The following is a 20,351-nucleotide window of genomic DNA, read 5'->3' on the forward strand; positions in this document are numbered from 1 at the left end:
AATTGATGCATTTTATACAGGGATCATACTTAGAGCACAAGAGACCGCAGATGCTGGAATTCAGTCTTCTATTACAGTGAGACCAAACGTAGATGAGGCGATCGTTTTGCTGAGCGCCTGCACTCTGTCTGACATACGATACGATACGATAGAACCTTATTTATCCCAGGAGGGAAATTGATCTGCCAACAGTCATAAAACACAAGATATATGAAACATGAAATTAAAGTGACAAGTAGAAAGGATTGGGATGTGCAAAGATTGGGGTGGGGGAGGGGGGTCAGTCTACCCCACTGGAGAAGGGGGAGTAGTTGTACAGTTTGATAGCCACAGGGAAGAAGGATCTCCTGTGGCGTTCTGTGCTGCATCTTGGTAGAACCAGTCTGGGTGTCATCTTGTTGGAGCCACAAGGCCCCATGGTTCCCATTTGCAAGTCATTTTAATTCCTCTTCCCGTTCCCAGAGAGTTATGAATCTGTGGAATTCTCTGCTACAGAAGGCAGTGGAGGCCAATTCACTGAAGAGAGAGATAGATTTAGCTCTTAGGGCCAAAGGAATCAAGGGATATGGGGAAAAAGCAGGAACGGGGATACTGATTTCAGATGATCAGCCAAGATCCTATTGAATGGGGGTGCTGGCTCGAAGGGCCGAATGGCCTACTCCTGCTGCACCTATTTTCTATGTTTCTATTCCCTAACCAACCAGACTGTCCTCAGCTTCCTTCACTGTCAGGGTGAGGCCAAAGACAAACTAGAGGAACAGCATCTCCTGCTCTTCATTGGTAGTCAACAACCCGACCAAATGTACATTGAAATGTGTAGGAAGGAGCTGTAGCTGCTGGTATAAACCAAATATAGACACAAAAAGCTGCAGTAACCCATTGTCAGTAACAAAATTGTCAGCTGCAGTAACAAATTGTCTCTCTATGGCCAGCAAAGAACTGAACCACACCCCTCCCCCTTACTGGACGTTTCATTCCTAATTTCAATGTCGTCCTGGTGAGTTTCATTGTTTGTAACTCATTTTCACCCAGACTGCAGCTGACAATGGCAGATAACTGTTTTCTTTATCACATTAACTGTTTTGCATATTTATCATTAATTTGTTCTATATCTCTCTATATCAGCGTCCATATCACTCCCTTTTTGTTTCCCTTTCCACTGACTCTCAGTCTGAAGAAGGGTCTCCAGCCGAAACGTCACCTTTTATCCAGCGATGCTGCCTGACCCGCTGAGTTACTCCAGCTTTTTGTGTCTATCTTCGGCAAGTACATTGAATTCTCCAACTTCAGGTAAGCTGCTTCTCCTCTGATCCTTTTGGCTCTATGGACACTGCCCGGTTCATCATTGGTACTGACCTCCCGACTATCAAAGGGATGTATAGAAAGCCCTACATCTAAAAAATGCAGCCAGCATCATCAAGAACCTTCAGCACCCTGGCTGTCCAAGCTCTCGTTTCATTCCTGCCATTGAGCTGGTGGTAGAGGACTCTGAAAACCTTCACCACCAGGTTTAGGATCAGCTTAGTAGTGTGAAAATAGACCCTTCGGCCCAACATGTCCCATCTACAATAGTCCCATTTACCTGCGTTTGACCCATATACCTCTAACCCTGTCCTATCCATGTGCCTGTGTAAATGTTTCAATAGTCCCTGCCTCAACTACCTCTTCTGGCAGCTTGTTCAGAACACGCAGCACCCTTTGTGTGAAAATAAATTGTCTCTCTACGGCCAGCAAAGAACTGAACCACACCCCTCCCCCTTAATGGGTGGCACGGACTCGGTGGGCTGAAGGGCCTGCTTCCACATAATTTATATACTTTGGAGATACAGAGATATGATGTGGGCGGAGGGCCAATTTGCCTACAGTGTATGCTGGTAATTTCTCAGGAAACAGACATGTTTAATGAATGGCAATCCTGTGGTGTAGATGGAGACTGTAAAATGACTTCTGTATATTGTCACACGATCCTGCTTGAGGCCTGATATATGCTGCCTGGTAACAGATTGAAGTTCTTAAGGAACTGTGATATGAGATGTGGGGGCAGATTGATGTTCTCATTGAGCGCAGAGTTGCCACTCAACAGCAGATTGCTGTTTCCACTGAGTTCCTGTTCAAGTGTAGATTACTGTCAATGTTGAATAAAGACCAGAGCTGCATCCAAAAGCTCAAATTAATGCAAGTTTGAGAGGAAACATGTGGCAAACACACTCAATATCATTAGTTACATCACTCTTGATGTCAAAAAAAAAATCAGGCATGCCAAGGTCGGCACGGTGGCTCAGAGGTAGAGCTGCTGCCTCACAAAACCAGAGACCCAGGTTCGATCCTGACTTCAGGTGCAGACAGTACACGCTAGAGGCAGGAAACATGTTCCCGATCTTGGGGGAGTCTAGAACCAGGGGCCACAGTTTAAGAATAAGGGGGTAAGCCATTTAGAACGGAGACAAGGAAACAGTTTTTCTCACAGAGAGTTGTGAGTCTGTGGAATTCTCAGCCTCAGAGGGCGGTGGAGGCCGGTTCTCTGAATACTTTCAAGGGAGGGCTAGATAGGCCTCTTAAAGATAGCGGAGTCAGGGGATATGGGGAGAAGGCAGGAACGTGGTACTGATTGGGGATGATCAGCCATGATCACATTGAATGATGGTGCTGGCTCGAAGAGCCAAATGGCCTACTCCTGCACCTATTGTCTATTGTCCACAGTACGGAGTTTGCACGTTTCTCCCTGTGACCACGTGGGTTTCCTCCTGGTGCTCTGGTTTCCTCCAACACTCCAAAGAGGTGCAGGATTGTAGGCCAGTTATGGTGTAGGCAGGAAATTGCAACTTAAATATCATGCATTAAAAATGTCACGATTCATTGCACTGAAACATTGAACATAGCTATTAAATTAGATGACTAAGGCTCTAATCATGACCTTCCAGTGGATATCTGGCTCGGGACACCACAGCTATCTATCAATGTACTCCCAGAGGCTGGCACTTAAGATGATAACTAAATAATGAATAGGCCGACTGAAGTACTACACAGTTAATTCTGTGACAAATCCACTTTAACACAGTGCAGCAGCTGGCAGTCGTGCTGCCTCACTGCGCCAGAGACCCGGGTTCCATCCTGACCGCGGTTGCTGTCTGTGTGGAGTTTGCACGTTCTCCCTGCTGTGACCGCGTGGGTTTCCTCCGGCTGCTCCGGTTTCCACCCACTTCCCAAAGACGTGCGGGTGTGTAGAGTTAACTGGCCCTCCGTAAATTGAACCCTAATGTGTAGGGGATACAAAAATGTTGGAGTAGCTCAGCGGGGCAGGCAGCATCTCTGGCGGGAAGGAATGGGTGACGTTTTGGGTCGAGACCCTTCTTCAGACGTCTCCACCTGAAGTGTCACCCATTCCTTCTCTCCAGAGACGCTGAGTTACTCCAGCATATATTGTGTCCATCTTCGGTGTAAACCAGCATCTGCAGTTTCTTCCCTCACAACTAGTGTGTAGGGAGTGGATGAGAAAGTGGGATAACATAGAACTAGTGTGAACGGGTGATCAATGGCCGGCGTGGACTCGCAGGGCCCCTGTTTCCATGCTGTATCTCTAAACTCTAAGCAAGTCATTCTACGATGGATCCGTGATATGAGATACTAAATCAGTTTCTCTCCACATCCATGTCCTGCCCTGCTGAAGATCTGCAACTTTCTCTGCTTTTATTTCTGATCTAAATGAAAAGCAGCAATTTACTCTCATATCCAAAGACATTTACTGTATTCATCTGTTCTCACTTGTTCCTTCAAGTAGCTCCCAGTTTCTTAGAATAAGAGATTAAACTGGCTTTAGGAGAACATCAGCACTATTCCCCACTGTGCAATGAGATAATTGGTTTTAAATGGGCTAAAAGTAAGTGTTATATGGTGTCAACATGGTTTATGGGCCCAGGAGGTGAGGCCTCCTTTAATCACAGAAATGTATGGCACGGTGGCGCAGCAGTAGAGTTGCTGCCTTACAGCGCTAGAGACCTGAGTTGAATCCTGACTACGGGTGCTGTCTGTACGGAGTTTGTACATTCTCCCCGTGACTGTGTGGGTTTTCTCCAGGTGCTTCGGTTTTCCCCGACACTCCAAAGATGTGCAGGTTTGTAGGTCAATTGGCTTCAGTAAAATCGCAAAAATAGTCCCTGTTGCGTCGGATACTGCTGGTGCACGGGATGATCGCTGGTCGGCACGGACTCGGTGGGCTGAAGGGCCTGTTTCCGCGCTCTATCTCTCAACTAAATTAAACTAAACTTATTAAATTAAACTAATAATAATAATAATACCTTTTATTGTCATTGCACATAGGTGCAACGAGATTTGGTATGTGGCTCCCAACCGATGTCATATCTTAAACAACTAATAAAATTTAGATACCCCGAGAAACATGATTCATAAAAAAAAAGAACAGTAAAACAGTCTAAAGTGCAAATATGTCTGTGCCGGGTGGATGTGTGACGTAACCATCCGAGGGGGACAGTTCATGGGGGTGGGGGGGTCACTCAGCAGGGCCGGTTCAGAGCAGCGATAGCTCTGGGGATGAAGCTGTTCCTGAGTCTGGAGGTGCGGGCGTAGAAAGCCTTGTAACGTCTGCCAGAAGGTAGGAGTTCGAATAGACTATTACAAGGGTTATGAGGAGTCTTTGTGGAAGCTGACGGTCTTCCTGAGGCACCGTGTGTAGTAGATGTCAACTAAACAGTTTATCAAATGAGAAATGCTTATCAAATAAATAAAATACAAATAATTACTCCAGCGCTTAGTGTCTATCTCTAGAGACGATGCCTCACACATTGAGTTATTCCAGCACTTTTAGTTTCATTTAATTTAAAGATACAGTGCGGAAACAGGGCCTTTGTGTGGTCCACACAGACCAACGGTCTCTGCACACTAACACTACCCTACACACATTAGGAACATTTTACATCTATATATTTATACCAAGCCAATTAACCTACAAAACCTGTACGTCTTTGGTGTGTGGGAGGAAACCGAAGATCTCGGAGAAAACCCACACGGGTCATGGGGAGAACGTACAAACTTCGCCCCGCGAGGCCGTACGGCTCAAGCGACCACGTTAGGTCGCGCTTGCCGCATGCAGGCGCATGCTGGTGGGACCGGCCCTTTAGGTCAAGCTTGCCGCATGCAAGTCGCATGCTCGTGGGACAGGCCCTTAAGGCAACAACTCTACCGTGGCACCAACGTGCCGTCCGGTATCCTGGTGTATCTGTTTTTTGTAAGCCGACATCTGCAGTTCCGTATGTTTACATGTAATGGTTCCTTGGATAGATAATTCTTCATTGAAATGAGACATACCCATCATTAACCATCGACTCTCAAAGCATTTGCCTAACTAATGGTTTAGAGAAGATATGTCGAACCTACAGAACATTGTTCACTTACACGCTATGCCTGAGAAAAATGTATAATGTTCTGCTAATTAGAAAGATTAATGGTAATCATTTGGCCAATGTCTTTCAAATTTAGATACTGTTTAGTCTGTTTGTCTAACAATGAATTACCGTCATTTGATCATCTATTTTTGCTGAAGAATTTAATGAAACTGTGTTATAATACCTAGTTAATTTCTCTAATTTCCATAAAAGACACATTTGCTAAATCACTTCATGATAAATCTCACATACATTTGATAAGAGTTTCAGAGACCAGGAGAAGGAAAGGAAATGGATTGATATTTGTTATCGCTACATTTTTAAAAATAATTTTTCTCCGTTGATTTTTCATTTAATTTCGAAGCCGATGGGAAAATGAACACCTTGATGAAATCTCAACAATTAGTGCTGGATGATTTTATCACCCAACACATCATGTATTACCAGATCTATACAAATCCCCATTCGGGAGATGGATGGCTATGCACAAAACTTCAAATCAGGTAAAATAATGCTCTCTTAAGATCTGTTGCACAGTGGTGCAGCGGTAGAGTTGCTGCCTTACAGCGCCAGAGACGCAGGTTCGATCCTGACTACGGGTGTTGTCTGTACGGAGTTTGTATGTTCACCCTGTGACCGGGTGGGCTTTCTCCGGGTGCTCCAGTTTCCACTCATGCTCCGAAGGCAACAGGTTTGTGGGTTTAAGAAAGAACTGCAGATCGTGGAAAAATCGAAGGTAGACATAAAATGCTGGAAAAACTCTGCGGGTGAGGCAGCATCTATGTGGAGAGAAGGAATAGGCAACGTTTCGGGTCGAGACCATTCTTCAGACTGATGTTGGGAGGGGGGGCTGGAAAAAGAAAGGAAGAGGCGGAGACAGTAGGTTTATAGGCCTACTAGTGTGTAGGATAGTGCTAGTGTACTGGGATCGTTGGTCAGCATGGACTCCGTGGGCCGAAGGGCCTGCTTCCATGCGCTACCTCTAATCTAAACTAAACTTATTTAAGTGCATCTACAGTACAACTGTGAAACATAGAAACATAGAAAATAAGGGCAGGAGAAAGCCATTCGGCCCTTCAAGCCAGCACCGCCATTCATTGTGATCATGGCTGATCGTCCCCTATCAATAGCCCGTGCCTGCCTTCTCTCCATATCCCTTGACTCCACTATCCCCTAGATCTCTATCTAACTCTCTCTTAAATCCATCCAGTGATTTGGCCTCCACTGTCCTCTGTGGCAGGGAATTCCATAAATTCACAACTCTCTGGGAGAAAAGGTTTTTTCTCACCTCACCTCACCTCATACCACCATGTGAAATGTTTATCACATAAATACATTTCAAATAGTGGGAAATATACTTTGTCAACCTTTACAAAATCTCAATTTTACCTTTAGGTTTATGGTTATTATTGTCACGTGTACTGAGGTACAGTGAAAAGCTTTATTCCGCATGTTATCCTATCAAGTCAGATAAAACTATACACAAGTACAATAAAGTACAATGAGTAAAGCAAAGAGAACGATACTGGGAACAGAATATAGTTCCCAGCATTATAGTGCCACCGTTCCTCTCAGTCTGATGAAGGGACTGGACCCGAAACGTCACCCGTTCCTTCTATCCAAAGATGCTGCCTGTCCCGCTGAGTTACTCCAGCATTTTGTGTCTAGTTCCAGAGACAGAGTCCAGCGTCGACAATGAGGGGAGGGGACGTGGACGATGGGCCTCGCTATGGAAGTAGCGTTCAGAAGCCTGATAATAGAGGGGAAGAAACTGTTTCTGAGCCTGGTGGCGCGCACCTTGTAGCTTCTGTATCTTCTGCATGACGGGGGGAGATTGGAAGGAACGAGCGGGGTTGGAAAGGTCTTTGATCGCATTGGCAGCTTTCCCAAGGCACTTCCCGATAATGCGTTGAGAACATTTGGCACACAACGTCTACTGCCAGATTACATCTGACCGGTTGTTCCAATTACAAGCAAAATTGATTAAATCCGACTGAAAAGCTTAAGGGACATCAGTCTTGATGATGAGGAACGTGGGTAAATTGCTCTGCTAAAATACAGGGCTCAGGTTCAAATCCCACAAAGCACATGGGTAATTTAAAGTCATCCAATGTAACAAAAGTGAAAGATAAATCGAGACCCAATATTGGCAACAATGAAAAACCTCTGACAATTCATTAGTTTGTTCTTATTTTGCAACTTGAAATGGTTAATTCGTGAAGTAGCTTAAAATGAAACTCACTCGGTATTCCAGGAGAGATTTCTCATCAGAAAATGATTGAGGGATTCATTGCCTTGAAATGTGAGTCTATTAAGGGCCTGTCGGCGTCATATCAGGGTCGCCAAAAGATTTTGAACATTTCAAAATCCAGCGGCGACAAAGAAAATGTTGCGACGCGTGAAAAAACACCGTGTGTCAATACGTCATCACGCCACGTCTCCGCTGCTTCACGCCGCGTCACTCCGCATCACGCCACAAATTTTTCGGTGACCAGATACATCAGTCAATTATACTGGCAGTCGCCAAAAAAAATCACCATGTGGGACAGGCCCTTTAGTGAATCTCCCTACTCAATTGGTTTGACCAAAATATAGTGATCAACAACCACGATTTGTTAGAGTCGATGTTGATTAAGATTCAAGATTCAAGATTCAAGATTCAATTTATTTGTCATTTGGACCCCTTGAGGTCCAAACGAAATGACGTTTCTGCAGCCATACATTACAAACAAATAGACCCAAGACGCAACATAATTTACATAAACATCCATCACATCGCTGTGATGGAAGGCCAAAAAAACTTATTAGATGGTGGTGGATTAGATTAGATAGTGGCTCAGTGGTAGAGCTGCCGCCTCACAGTGCCAGAGACCCGGGTTCGATCCTGACTATCGGTGCCGTCTGTACGGAATTTGTATGTTCTCCCCGTGACCGCGTGGGTTTTCTCCAGGAGCATCGGTTTCCTCCCACATTGTGTTTTGCTCAAGATTCCAACAACTGCAGTTTCCGGTGCCTCCATAATACTGTATAACTTGACTCAAAGTCATTGAGACCCTGAAATGGCTGGTTGCACTGGTCCTGTATAAAATTAAAGCGGCAAATAGAACTAGGTCCCTTAGTGACCACGTGGACTTTCTCTGGGTGCTCCGGTGTCTTTCCACAGTCCAAAGACGTGCAGGTTTGTAGGTTAATTGTCCCTAATGTATAGGATAGTATTCATGTGCAGGTGATCGTTGGTTGGTGCGGACTCGGTTGGCCGAAGGGCCTGTTTCCATGCTGTATCTCTAAAACCATTGACTAATTCTAACTCTCCAGAAGAGCTGCCTGACCCATTGAGTTACTCCAGCACCTGAGAATCCTTTATACGAGTGTTTCAGAACAGTTGCTCTTTCTAGTGTTTTAGACAATAGGCAATAGGTACAGGAATAGGCCATTCGGCCCTTCGAGCCAGCACCACCATTCAATGTGATCATGACTGATCATCCACAATCAGTACCCTGTTCCTGCCTTCTCCTCATATCCATTGACTCCGCTATCTTTAAGAGCTCTATCTAACTCTCTCTTGAAAGCATCCAGAGAATTGGCCTCCACTGCCTTCCGAGGCAGAGAATTCCACAGATTCACAACTCTCTGGGTGAAAAAGCTTTTCCTCGTCTCCGTTCTAAATGGCCAAGTCCTTATTGTCAAGTCAAGTCAAGTCAAGTCAAGTTTATTTGTCACATACACATACGAGATGTGCAGTGAAATGAAAGTGGCAATGCTCGCGGACGTTTGTGCAAAAGACAAACAACCAAACAACCAAACAAACTATAAACACAATCATAACACACATATTCTTTTACATAATAAATAATGGAAGGAAAAATGTTCAGTAGAGTTAGTCCCTGGTGAGATAGGCGTTTACAGTCCGAATGGCCTCTGGGAAGAAACTCCTTCTCAACCTCTCCGTTCTCACCGCATGGCAATGGAGGCGTTTGCCTGACCGTAGCAGCTGGAACAGTCCGTTGCAGGGGTGGAAGGGGTCTCTCATGATATTGTTGGCTCTGGAGTTGCACCTCCTGATGTATAGTTCCTGCAGGGCGGCAAGTGAAGTTCCCATAGTGTGTTCGGCCGAACGCACTACTCTCTGCAGAGCCTTCTTGTCCTTGGCAGAGCAATTCCCAAACCAGATGGTAATGTTCCCAGACAAGATGCTTTCCACCGCCGCTGCGTAGAAGCACTGGACGATCCTCGGAGACACTCTGAATTTCCTCAATTGCCTGAGGTGGTAAAGGCGCTGCCTTGCCTTACTCACGAGTGCTGAGGCGTGTGATGCCCATGTCATATCCTCGGAGATGTGGACTCCCAGATATTTAAAACAGTTCACCCTATCCACAGGATCCCCATTTATCCTCAATGGAGTGTACGTCCTCGGATGATGTGCCCTCCTAAAGTCCATGATCAGCTCCTTCGTTTTTTTGATGTTCAAGAGGAGGCTGTTATCCTGGCACCAGAGTGCTAGACCAGCCACCTCCTCCCGGTAGGCCTTCTCGTCGTTGTCTGAGATCAAGCCCACCACCATAGTGTCATCAGCAAACTTAATTAATGAGTTGGAGCTGAACCTAGCCACACAGTCATGTGTGTACAGGGAGTACAATAGGGGGCTGAGGACGCAACCCTGGGGCGATCCTGTGCTCAGGGTGAGGGACTTCGATGTATTCCCTCCCATCTTGACTACCTGGGGCCTGGCGGTGAGAAAGTCCAGGACCCAGGCACACAGGGAGGTGTTGAGCCCCAATTCCATTAGCTTCTCGGCCAGTCTGGTGGGGACTATCGTGTTGAAGGCTGAACTGTGTTAAACTGTGGCCCCTGGTTCTGGACGCCCCCGGTAAGTGGGACTAGTGTAGTTGGGACATTGTTGGCCGGTGTGGGCAAGTTGGGCCGAAGGGCCTGTTTCCACACTGTATTATTCTATGACTATGACTCGATGACTCTATCTGCGTTGCATGCGACTGTACATCATTGAAGGCAGGACACATCTCATTGTAAATATTGGGCAAAATACAGCTATTATAAAATGAAGGATCGTTGCATTTGCAGGGCCTGTTTGGCCTCTTTCTGTGAAAGTAGCAAACTGAGAGCCATGGCCCCAAGGAGTCTGGACCCCTGATGGAAGTCGACGATAAGGAGAGGTCCAGATGTATGAGGGTTTGCAGAAAGAGATAAGAAGGTCTGCAAATGCATGGTGGGGATTGGTTATAGAGGGGGGGTGTGTGAAGGTATTGTTAATAATGTTGCAAGGTGTTTGTACTGCTGCTCGATAATTGGCTGAAGTATGAAGCCTTGCTTGAATTGTTGATACTACCTGGGAAAATGTTGCACTACTAATCCTTCCAGAAGCTTCCGTAGAAACATTGTAATAATAATAATAATAATAACTTTATTTATAAAGCGCTTTTAGACAACATCAGTTACCACAAAGTGCTGTACATGGGAAGTCAACAAAAAGTTAAGACGACAGGACTATAAAAACAGTAAAAATTAAAAGACATTAAAAGCACTAAAACAGGAACAATGTCTCAGCCAGTGTCGTAAGCCAGTGAATAAAAGTGAGTTTTTAGGGAGGATTTAAAGATGGACAGTGAAGGGGCCTGTCTGATCTGCAGCAGCAAGGTGCTCCAGAGTGCCGGGGCAGCAACAGAAAAGGCTCTATCCCCTCTGAGCTTCCGCTTAGACCTTGGTACCTCAAGGAGCAGCTGATCCGCTGACCTGAGGCACCGGGTAGGAGCATATAGGTGGAGCAGCTCAGAGAGGTAAGGTGGGGCGAGGCCATTCAATGATTTAAAAACAAATAAAAGAATTTTAAAATGAACTCGAAAGTGCACTGTGAGCCAGTGAAGGGAGGCCAAAATTGGCGTAATGTGCTCCCTCTTTCGAGTTCCAGTTAAAAGGCGAGCGGCAGCATTTTGGACCAACTGGAGACGAGCCAACGAAGCTCGTTAGACTCCAGAGTAGAGCGCATTACAGCAGTCCAGCTGAGATGAGATAAAGGCATGGATTACTGTTTCAAAATGCTGCCGCTCGAGAATGGGCTTCACCTTTGCCAGCTTCCTTAGGTGAAAGAAGCTGGACTGAACCACTGCGCCTATTTGTTTATCTAATTTTAAATCACCGTCCATCATAAAACCCAGGTTTAAAACTGTTGGCTTTACGAACAATGCAAGTGGACCCAAGTCAACAGAGGGAGGTTCACGGCAGCCATTAAGGCCGAACAAAATCACTTCTGTCTTTTTTTCGTTAAGTCCCAGAAAGTTTAAGGCCATCCAGGACTTAATGTCCTCAAGACAAGACAAAGAAGTGATTTTAGGGAATAATTATCTTCTTTCCTGAGTGGCATATACATTGTAATGAGGTGCTTTGTAATTGGGTATTGTGTGATTGGTATGTGTGATTGGTTTGTTGGGGTTACCTCCTCCAAGTAATGTCACGCCCTTAGTTTGGAAGGGTATAAGAGGGTGGGGTAATTCGTTGGTATGTGTCAGTTGATTGTGACTTCTGTTCTGTTTGCACGAGATATCGTTGTATTGCGTGGGTGGATCGGCAACTGTCCCTGCAGTTTGTTCTTCAATAGAGTAAGGTTTTGGAGCCAGAGTTTGACTTAAGGGCCTGTCCCACTTGCATGCGATTGCGTGTGTATGGCGTGACCAAAAGGAAGCGGAGTTCACGCGAAGTTCGCGCGCTACGTCATTTACGTCATGCTTATCAATCAGCTGGGCAGGAGGCGGGCCGACTGAATTTGGGCGTCACACGGCATCGGGCGGTGACGTCATCACCCAATGCCATGCCGGGCGGTGACATCATCGCGCAACGCCACACGCTAGGCGTTCGACGTCAAGACGCTGCGTATGACCGTAATGCGCCTGCGTGCCCACCAGGACATTGGCGCGCAAAGATTTCGGCCACTGTCAGAATTTCTGAGCCCCGCGCGATGTCGGGACCAGCCCCGTACAACTCCGCGCTTCTAAGTGGGACCGGCCCCGCGCGGCCATACGGTGCCCGTACGCCTCAAGCGACCACGAGGTCGCGTAATTTGCGAGCCAAAGTCGCGTAAGTGGGACAGGCCCTTTAGTGTTTGACTAAACCAGACTTAGGGGTAAGTCTAGAACCGGAATTTACATCATCACGGTATCAAGCAATTTGGTTTTGGAGGAGGGCCATACATGCATTCTGGTAATGATGCAATGCAGCTGTGGCTATCTATGGCAACCTTCAGAAATAACCTGTGCTGGCTGGCTTATGTACATAAAGATCAGTCATAGACTCATAGTCATACAGCGTGGAAACAGGCCCTTAGGCCCACCTTGCCCAAACCAACCCCATCTATACTAGTCCCACCTGCCTGCATTTGGCCCATTTCACACTAAGCCCATCCTGTCATGTATGATGTCTCATCATGTTTCATGTAGTCTTTCAGCTGATTGGTTTACACACAGAAAGCTTTCCTCTGTACCTCGGCACATGTGGCAAGAAACTAAACTAATCTGTTTAAATGTTTCTTGAACGTTGCAAATTTATTTGCTCAACTACCTCCTCTGGCAGCTCATTCCACACACCCGCCACCCTTTGTGTAAAAAAGTTACCCCTCAGGTTTCCATTAAATCCTTCCCCCCTCACCTTAAATCTATGTCTGTAGGAAGGAACTGTAGACGCTGGTTTACACTGAAGATAGACATAAAATGCCAGAGTAACTCAGCGGGACAAACAGCAACTCTGGCGAAAACGTCATCTATTCCTTTTATCTATAGATGCTGTTAAACCTATGTCCTTCGCTTCTCGATTTCCCACTGAGCAAGAGACTCTGTGTATAGATAAAAGTGCTGGAGAAACTCAGCAGGTGCAGCAGCATCTATGGAGCGAAGGAGATAGGCAACGTTTCGTCCCGAAACGTTGCCTATTTCCTTCGCTCCATAGATGCTGCTGCACCCGCTGAGTTTCTCCAGCACTTTTGTCCACCTTCGATTTTCCAGCATCTGCAGTTCCTTCTCAAACAAGAGACTCTGTGTGTCTACCCGATCTATTCCCGATCTATTCCTCTCATGATTTTGTGGGCTAAGTCCTCCTTGCAGATGAGAAAATAAATCAGGTGTAAGAAATTCATGTCATTGGAGCAAAATTAGGCCATTCTGCCCATCAAGTCTACTCTGCCATTCAATCTATCTCTCCCTCTCAACCCCATTCTCCTGTCTTCTCCCCATAACTCTTGATACCCGTACTAACAGTACCACTTAAGAATCTATCTAACTCTGCCTTAAAAATATCCATTGACTTGGCCACCACAGCCCTCTATGGCAATGAATTCCTTAGATTCACCACCCTGTGACTAAGGAAATTACTTCTTATCTCCTTCCTAAAGGGCCTGTCCCACTCTCCGAGGTAATTCAAGAATTCTCCCGAGTTTCCCCTGATTCGAACTCGGAGAATTACGGAAATAGCCGCCCGTAGGTACTCGGGGCTCTCGTGGACATTTTTCAACATGTTGAAATATCTTCAGGAGCTTACCGCGTTTCCCGAGTACCTGCCGTTAGCATTACGAGCCGCTAAGAGACGTCCCGAGCTCCGACGTACCCGCTACGAAAAATTCTACGTACTTGCCACGAGTTTGATTTTTTTAAAAACTCGGGAGAGCTCTTGAATTACCTCGTACAGTGGGACAGCCCCTTAAAGGAACTTCCTTTTATTCAGAGGCTGTGACCTTTGGTTCCAGACACTCCCACTAGTGGAAACATCCACTCCACATCCACTCTATCCAAGCCTTTCCACCTCTCTTTGCTTGTCCGTAGATTCTCAACATCACTCGTAATAGTGTTTAAGAAGAAACTGCAGATGCCGGAAAATCGAAGGTACACAAAAATGCTGGAGAAACTCAGCGGGTTTCGGCCCGAAACGTTGCCGATTTCCTTCGCTCCATAGATGCTGCTGCACCCGCTGAGTTTCTCCAGCATTTTTGTGTACCTTCAATCGTAATAGTGTCATCTGTGTTCAATCAGAGTGAGTGGGGAAGCCCAATCAGAAACCAATCAATCCTATGATCTTTTCTTCCAGAAATCACTTCCGGTTTTCCCCCGTTCATTAATTTTGTAGCATCATTTGAGGACGCAAGATATGGGCTCCTCGTTCAGCTGAACGCCGTCTTTTATACGTAGGAGGAAACTGCAGGTCGGTTTACAGCGAAGATAGACACAAAATGCTGGAGTAACTCAGCGGGACAGTCAGCATCTCTCTATACACAGTCTGAAGAAGGGTGTCTCCCCAAAACATCACCCATTCCTTTTATCCAGAGACGCTGCCTGTCCAGCTGAGTTACTCCAGCATTTTGTTGTCTTTCCCTCGTCTTTTAAATCTTGAATGATATGAAATTCATCACAGGATGCCTGGGGCTGCCTGTCAAGTACTGCTGATACAGTTTCTTCATGTTATTGATCTGGCCCTGATGTAGCTTTATCTTTGTTCCTGCTGAACACTTGACCTTCCACAATCAGAAGAGGAAATTTACTTCAATTAACCATTTGTCATTCTAACTCCACACATCCATCACCTTCTTCCCTTTCCACTGTAGTTTCGAAGTTAGTGGGAGGCCACGCTGCATCTCTAAAGTCTAAAGTCACATGGCCTGTTCTTGTGCTGCACTGTTCTGTGTCCTGTGTTAAGCCACCTGGGATCTGATTGCCAATGAGGTCAGAATTAGGTGTGTTTCAGGTTGAGTCTGACATCTCTGGTACATATTTTAGGCCTTGCTGCCAGAACTTTAGCACAAAGCCTGTTGTCTTTAGGAAGTCACATGGTGGTCATTTTTCATCTTCATAGAGTCATAGAGTCTTACAGGGTGGAAACAGGCCCTTTGGCCCAACTTTCCCACACCTGCCAACATGTCCCATCTACACTAGGTCCCACATAGGGTTGCCAACTGTCCCAATTTAGCCGGGACATCCGGTATATTGGGTTAAATTGGTTTGTCCCATACGGGACCACCCTTGTCCCATATTTGACTGCTACTGCTCGGCTCGAGGGGACTGTCAGGGTCGGAGTCCCGCATCCAGCCCCGCCTCACACGTCCCGATGTAGTGCAGCCCATGGAGTGCAGCAGCAGAGCCTCGCCCATGGCCCCGTCGTGCGGCAGCCCGGCCTTTGGACCTTCGCTTACCGACGACACCACCACCACCCCTCCTTCTCATGGCCGATCATCGGTTCATGAGTTGGTTGGGGCGTCGGACTTTGCGAGCAACGTCGCACGGGCCAAAACTCAGCTGGCCCGCCGGCTGGGCTTTGTGTGCAGTCCAGCACCCGTGCCAACTCATCATTCACCCAACCACAGCCAAGTCGGTCAACGAATTGCCGTGGGGAATTTGTCCCTTATTTTGACCTTTTGTCCCTTATTTGGGAGTGAGAAAGTTGGCAACCCTTGTCCAACCTGCCTGCATTTGGTCCATATCCCTGTAAATCTTTCTTATCCATGTACCTGGCTGGATGTTTCTTAAATGTTATAATAATCCCTGCCTCAACTACCTTCTCAAACAGCTCATTCCATACACCTACCACCCTTTGCTTGAAAAAAATTACCCCTCAGGTTCCTAGTAAACCTTTCTCCCCTCACCTTAAGTCTATGTCCTCTGGTTATGGATTCCCCTACACTGGGAAAAAGGCTCTGTGCGTGTACCCGATTGAGGGGGGACCTTATAGAAACTTACAAAATTCTTAAGGGGTTGGACAGGCTAGATGCAGGAAGATTGTTCCCAATGTTGGGGAAGTCCAGGCCAAGTAGTCACAGTTTAAGGATAAAGGGGAAATCCTTTAGGACCGAGATGAGAAAAACATTTTTCACACAGAGGGTGGTAAATCTGTGGAACTCTCTGCCACAGAAGGTAGTTGAGGCCAGTTCATTGGCTATATTTAAGAGGGAGTTAGATGTGGCCCTTGTGGCTAAAGGGATCAGGGGGTATGGAGAGAAGGCAGGTACAGGATACTGAGTTGGATGATCAGCCATGATCATATTGAATGGCGGTGCAGACTCGAAGGGCCGAATGGCCTACTCCTGCACCTATTTTCTATGTTTCTATGTTTCTATTCCTCTCATGATCGTGTTCACCTCCATCAGATCACCCCTCATCCTCCTGCGCTTCAATATGTAAGAATATGTGCAGTGAATTGCTCTTTCATTCTAGAAACCATTCAGCTTACATATATTTAATCATGCCAGCTTATTCCTTTGGACATAATCTTTGGTTATTAGTATTCAACAAAGATCAGAAAGTTGTACTGGTAACAACAAAAATGAACTGCAACATCTATCAAAACAGATTGACTGGCCAATTTAAATAACTTGCAGGCACATGTCTCGGTTTAATACAATTGCACCACACCACCAATTAATTACTTGCGGAGATTTCTGGAGCAAGATAATGTGTGAAATAGATGCGGGGTCTTACTTTTCATTTGAAATAGCATATCTTTTATAATAATAAATCTCCGGTTATTGTAGCTACTCAATTACAACCGCAGCAGTGTAGAACTTCCATTCAATGGGGTTTGTGAAATTAATATTGTGGACGCATGTTGGAATGAGATAGAAACCATATTGAAAGTTGTTCACGGGAGAACAAAAGCAGAGAGCACAAACTTCATGCTGCCTGCTCTTTGTCGTGGTTTTAACCCATCTTGCAGCAGCTTAACTCCTGTTAACCTTTTGCATCAGTAATGGAAATGTTTAGGAAGGAAATGCCATTGCTGGTTTAAATCGAAGATAGACACGAAATGCTGGAGTAACTCAGCGGGACAGGCAGTATCTCTGGAGAGAAGGGATGGGTGACGTTTCGGGTTGAGACCCTTCTTCAGACTGATGACATTTTGAGATCAGTCTGAAGAACAGTCTCCACCCGAAACGCCACCCGTTTTTTCTCTCCAGAGATGCTGCCTGTCCTGCTGAGTTACTCCAGCATTTTGAGTCTATCTTCTAGAAACAAAATTTGTATGGATTGATTGAAAGATACAGCATGGAAACAGGCCCTTTGGCCCACTAATTCCACGCTGACCATAGATCACCCACCAACGCTAGTTCCACTTTCAAATCCACTCCCAAAACACCAGGGGCAATTAACGGCTGCCAATTTGCCTACAAACACGCACGTCTTTGTGATGTGGGAGGAATCCGGAGCACCCGGAGTAAACCCAGGCGCAATCACCAGGAGAACATGCAAACTCCACACACACAGGAACCGAGGACGGGATCGAACCTGGGTCTCCAGCGCTGTGAGGCAGTGGCTCGACCCACTTCACCACTGTGCCACCAAGTGTTTGGGCATGGAACAGGTTTTCAGACCTTCTCTACAAAACTACCTCTTTGCTTTTACCTTTCATTTATAAACAGGTATTGTAAAAATCTACAGATCGGAGAAATACCTTGATTCCTCTCAATCAAGCAAAATGGCAAATTATATGAAATCACTTCATTGTCGAGTCATTACCCATGTAATGCAGTTAGCAGAGCAAATCTTCCAAGTGGATTAGATGACAATATTAACTTTGATTGCAGAATTGTCCCATGACACTGTTGCAATGATTGATGTGCGCTAACTGAAGTAGTGACACTTAAAAGGCGTATAATCAACTGACATGTCTGTTCAGATACATAATCCGTCACTTTAGTTCAAGGTGTGTGTATTACTGAAAATAATGAAGGCAGGAGTAGTCTAAGAGGTGTTTAAAAATGGGATGAGAAGGAAATCTTTTTTTTTTTTTTTTTTTACAGAGTGGTGAATCTGTGGAATTCCCTGCCACAGAGGTAGTTGAGGCCAGTTCATTGGCTATATTTAATAGGGAGTTAGATATGGCCCTGGTGGCTAAAGGAATCAGGGGGTTTGGAGAGAAGGCAGGTACAGGATACTGAGTTGGATGATCAGCCATGATCATATTGAATGGCGGTGCAGGCTCGAAGGGCCGAATGGCCTACTCCTGCACCTAGTTTCTATGTTTAAATCCCTCCGAGTCGTGTGAACCCTAGGAATTCTCTACCTCAAAGGGTTTTGCCAGTGGATGTATCCCAAGCTGAGAGATGTTTATTTGAACGGTAAGGGTATTTAATGCAATAGAATGAGGTTTAGTTTAGTTTAGAGATACAGCGTGGAAACAGGTTCTTTGGCCCACCGAGTCGACACCGACCAGCAATCCCCACACCATACCAAGCCAATTAGCCGACAAACCTGTACGTCTGACTGATCGGTTAATGACTAAGAGTTTAAGAAGGAACTGCAGATGCGGGAAAAATCGAAGGTGGACAAAAATGCTGGAGAAACTCAGCGGGTGAGGCAGCATCTATGGAGCGAAGGAATAGGTGACATTTTGGGTCGAGGCCCTTCTTCAGTCACCTATTCCTTTTCTCCAGCGACTCCACCTTGTCCTGCTGAGTTACTCCAGCCTTTTGTGTCAATCTTCGGTTTAACCCAGCTTCTGCAGTTCCATCCTACACATTATCATGCAGCTATGTATTATGACTGTCACATTATTGTCAAACTCTGAGTGTCTAAGATGAACATGAACCATCTGTTAGTGATATTGATTGAAGTATTAGTCGCATTCTTCTAAAACTTTTGTAATTAACTGATTATAGATTGATCAATAAAGTGCAGTTTACACATAATGAACTTCACTTCATTTTTTAATGACTTTGGCAAGAACTAATTTTCTCATTACTGCATAATGTTAAGACAGTAATTGATTAGATTTTTGTGATTTTTCATTTACGACTAATTTACTTAATGCAATAGATTTTTATGAAGATAAGTTCCGTTGGAAAGGGGACGAGGAGGAACCTCCTTAGTTAGAGGGCGGTGAACCTGTGGAATTCATTGAACAGATTCCTGTGTAGGAGGCCAAGTCATTGTGTATTTTCATAGCGGAGATTGACAGATTCTTGATTAGTAAGGGCGTCAAAGGTTACATGGAGAAGGCAGGAGAATGGGGTTGAGAGGAAAAGATGGGTCATCCACGATAAAATGGTGCAGTAAACTCAACAGCTGAATGGTCTAATTCTGCTCCTATGTCATAGAAACATAGAAAATAGGTGCAGGAGGAGGCCATTCAGCCCTTCGAGCCAGCACCGCCATTCATTGTGATCATGGCTGATCGTCCCCGATCAATAACACGTGCCTGCCTTTTCCCCATATCCCTTGATTCCACTAGCCCCTAGAGCTCTATCTAACTCTCTCTTAAATCCATCCAGTGATTAGTGTCTTGTGAACACAGTACTTTACTTCGGAACAAGTAGAAGGAACTTCTCCTTCTTCTGGTGTACGGCGTGCACAGCCTAAAGTTGCCGGCCAACTTGTTCGATTTGATCTTATTTGATTGTGCACGCCAGGTTGATTGCATTCGTCGAAACAGGGCGGACCACGTGAAGGGTTGCAATCTCCCTCCCTGGCAGAAGTAACAACAATCTTTCATGCGCTTTTATCAACATTTCATACCAAATCTATGTGTATTGTATTTACAGGCCCGTTGTGCTGTTTTAAGTACAAATCACATCTTCATATCAATGAGTGATTTAGCACTGGACCCTAAGGTATGGGTTGCTCTGAAATCTACTGAGATCCTAGCACACAACTTCCACTGATCAGGATACCCTTACAAAGTGAGCCATATCTATTACAATCACTTCAAAGAACAATTTTGAAAATAACAGGATGTCTGAGTGGTCTATTTTTGACCGCAGCTTTAACTAGGCCAACCACTGAAAAACTATCACCACAAGAGCAGGTGAGAGGGTGGTATCTTTCAGAAAATAGAACATTGAACAGTACAGCACAAGAACAGGCCCTTCAGCTCACAATGGCCGAACATGATGTCAAGGCACAGTGGCGCAGCGGTAGAGTTGCCGCCTTACAGCAAATGCAGAGCCGGAGACCCGGGTTCGATCCCCTCTAT

This window comes from Leucoraja erinacea, chromosome 21, assembly GCF_028641065.1.
Source record: "Leucoraja erinacea ecotype New England chromosome 21, Leri_hhj_1, whole genome shotgun sequence".
In the NCBI taxonomy this organism is placed as follows: Eukaryota; Metazoa; Chordata; class Chondrichthyes; order Rajiformes; family Rajidae; genus Leucoraja; species Leucoraja erinaceus.